The following is a 3,513-nucleotide window of genomic DNA, read 5'->3' as shown; positions in this document are numbered from 1 at the left end:
ACGTATAAAACCATAATGATATGTGTCACAACCTAACAAATTAAAAATTACAACAAATTTAAGATATTAATAAATTGAATAAAAGAATTAGAATAAAATGCCTTATTTTCTATAAAAATGGTGTAACCTCCAAATAGTTATTCGAATTGATATCATTATTATTGAAACTTTTGGAATAGATTAATATACATTGTGGATTTTCATTAGTTTTTCTATGTAAAAATTTGTGAAGAGAGAGGCAAACTATAAACTGAGGTACATTTTTTATTACTGCACAGTACACACTAATAATTATTTATAATAATCTATATATGCAAATATCACATTACCGTAACAATTTTGCTCCATAAAACAGGAGATAATGCTCCCATTGTAATAGCAATTCCATAAGCTTGAATAAGTGATATACATAACCAGAATGCCTAGAAAAAGATAAATAATGAATAAATCTGGATATATAATATACCAAAGTCTCATATTTAGAAAATGCAGGAAAGAAAAATAAATTACTTGCTTAACACCCAAGCGTATTGCCAAAGTTTTCAAGCCTGCTGCCTTGTCTCCTTCAACATCCCCTAAATCCTATTTCTCACCCAAAGTGTTAAATCTTGTGTATAAACACATCCAATAAAAAAGTATTAAAGTTAATGTTTTTTAAGATTATTGTTACATATACAAATATTGTTACATATACAAATATATAATAATCATTATAAATATATATTATGTATAAGAATATATTTTATTAAAGTTATAGAATTAAAACGTAACTAATTTAAATGTGAAAGAGTTCGTGTAATTAATAAAAAATTAGATAGTTAAAGTATAATTAAGTAAAGCTTATGAATCAAATTATAATTAATTAAAATTTTGAGATTAAACGTAACATGTAAGTGTAATATTTAGAAATTAAAAAAAGTAAAAAGAATTTAATTTAAAGTTGAGGTAAGTGTCGTAAAATTTAAGAAAATAACGGTAATTATAATAAATGATGTAGAAAGATAATTTAGTAACTTAAACTCTAGAATCTTTTTCATAAAACACTTAGGGAGAAGCTCAAGAAGAGATTTATAATTGGTTATAGTATTAAAAAGAGATTAAGAATATCAAGAAGAGATACTAATACAAGAAAAAAGAGAAATAAAATTACCAAAAACAGCTACATCCTAAAAGACCTAAGTGAGGCAAGTGAAAGAGACTATGATTATAAAAGAAATAAAATAGAGAAAGAATAATGACACATGAGAATAAAAAGATAGAAAAATGGATATCAAAGGATGCAATTGAGAGAAAGGAATAAAAACAAAAAGAGAAATTAAGAGGAGTTATAGCGATTGAAAACTGATAATTAAAAAGAAACAATTATGGTAAAAGGAATACTCTATAAGGAGAAAAAAAAGCTATTGCATGACAAGAAGATTGCCATCAGAGTCTTTAAGTCAAGACAGAGAGTACTTCTGTACAATTCAAGGCTCAAACTCTTTTCCAGGAAGCTGAAATTCCGGTGGTCAGGACCATTTGTAGTTACTCGAGCTTCACCATATGGTCATGTGGAAATACAGGAAGAGAATTCTGATAGAAAATTTACAGTGAATGGCCAGAGGTTGAAGCACTATCTTGGAGGCGAGATTGATCGCCAGAGGTCCGCTCATCTACTGAATTAGCAGAACTGACAGTCAAGCTAGTGACGTTAAAGAAGCGTTTGTTGGGAGGCAACCCAATAAATTTGTATCCTTAGTACTTTTCATAGTAGTAGTTTTCTTACTTGTTTGATTTTTTATTGAGTTTTTACTGTTTTTCAGATGATGCAGCTATCTTAGAACAGGAGCCGGACACAAAAAAGAGAGAGAGAGAGAGAGAGAGAGAGAGAGAGAGAGAGAGAGAGAGAGAGAGAGAGAAGAAGAAGAAGAAGAAGAAGCACACGACGCGCAAGCGTCAGATTGGTGTGCGTGAAAAATAAAAATAAACAGAGAGTTGCGCGGGAGTGGCGCAGAAATGATGCCTTTCGCACAAACAAGCCCACGCGTACGCATACCCCACGCGTGCATGTCATTGGTGATTTTGGCACTCCACGCGTACGCGTTAGTGACGCGTACGCGTGACCTTGAAATTCGATGTAAACAAGTGTTTGGACAGAGAGTTGTGCTGGCTTGGGGCTGGAAGTGTGCTAGAAGCACAAAACTGGTTCACGCGTACGTGTCCCTGACGCATGCGCGTCATTTGCACAAATGGCAATCCACGCGTGTGCGTGCATGATGCGCACGCATCGATTGAAAATGTTGGTTCCCAAGCCACGTGAACAGAGAGTTGTGCGTGCGCGCGGCTGGCTTCTCGCGAATCGCACAAATCCAAGGGCATGCAGACGTGTGCCTGACGCTCACGCATCATTAAGGAGAATTTGCGACCCATGCGTACGCGTGCCGTACGCGTACGCGTCGCTTGTGCCGCACAACTACATTAGTTCACCGCCCAGTTTTAATTTTCTTTTTCCATCTTCCAATCCTAATTCTCTCTTGTGCTTTTATCCTTTACTTTTTCTTTCATCATAATATTTGTCTCTTTCTATTTTCAGCTCTTCCTTGCTTGAGGACAAACAAACCTTTAAGTTTGGTGTTGACGCTTCGCTTAAGGATTTTTTGTTTGTTTTTATGGCACCAAAAGGGAGGCGAATCATCTTCACGGAGGAGCACAACCTGAAGAATAAAATGACCAATAGGATATCTAAGGTGGTTGAGTTCCTTTCATTCTATATTCCTTCCCGATTTTACTATATTATGTTCCAGTTTTCTGCTATTTTGCTTTGTTTATTGCATGACCCATTATTAGCTAGAGTCCTAGGTTCCATTTTAGTTTTCTCTTAATTGTTTGAATTCTGAAAAGATGTCTCATGTATTGTCCCACTGAGCTTGAAATAAAAAAAAGAAAGAAAGAAGAAAAAAGAGTGTAATCCATTAGAAAGTAAGTTTAATTTTAAGAATAGTCTCATTTATTCAAATGTGGTGGTATTAATTGTAATTCTGAATGCATGACATGAACAGTGCATAGTCGAATTTGAATCAAAGGATGTTGATGTATAAGGAACAGGAATTTAGAGAACTATTATGATTTCTATGAAATTACTGAAAGTTTAACCCTTGAAGCAAAAGAAACAGCAAAAGAAAAATAAGAGCAAGGTCCAAGGCTCTGAGCATCAATGGCTAGGGAGGTCAGACATGATTAAAAGCTCAAAGAGTTGTTTCTCTAGTCACATGCTTGTGGTGTTCCTGTGTCAAGTAATCCTTGAGACAAAACATTTAGAGTCAAGATCAATTGCAGAGTACGCCAAAGGCTTTGAGCACCACTGTCTGGGAGTAACTAAAAAAATTTTAGAACTTAAAGAAAGTTCCCTAGTTAAGTGCTTGTGGTGTTTCTGTGTCAAGTAAAGCTTGAGACAAAACATTTAAAGTCACGGCTAGGCTCAAGGTGCAAAGCACCAGAAAAAAAATTGTTGTGTTCAAGGATTAAATTGAAGTA

The 3,513-nt window shown here is 34.4% G+C and overlaps 1 long non-coding RNA gene across 1 annotated transcript; it reads right to left on the bottom strand.

Moving 5' to 3' along the window:
• LOC107637954 lies at positions 1 to 417 on the bottom strand. The gene is made up of 2 exons (XR_001619639.2): positions 330 to 417; positions 1 to 32 (listed from the first exon to the last, which is right to left on the bottom strand). It is a non-coding gene; the product is annotated as an uncharacterized LOC107637954 (long non-coding RNA).

The sequence above is a fragment of the Arachis ipaensis genome, chromosome B04 (assembly GCF_000816755.2).
Source record: "Arachis ipaensis cultivar K30076 chromosome B04, Araip1.1, whole genome shotgun sequence".
NCBI classification, from domain to species: Eukaryota; Viridiplantae; Streptophyta; class Magnoliopsida; order Fabales; family Fabaceae; genus Arachis; species Arachis ipaensis.
This window is presented reverse-complemented; position numbering and strand designations above follow the sequence as displayed.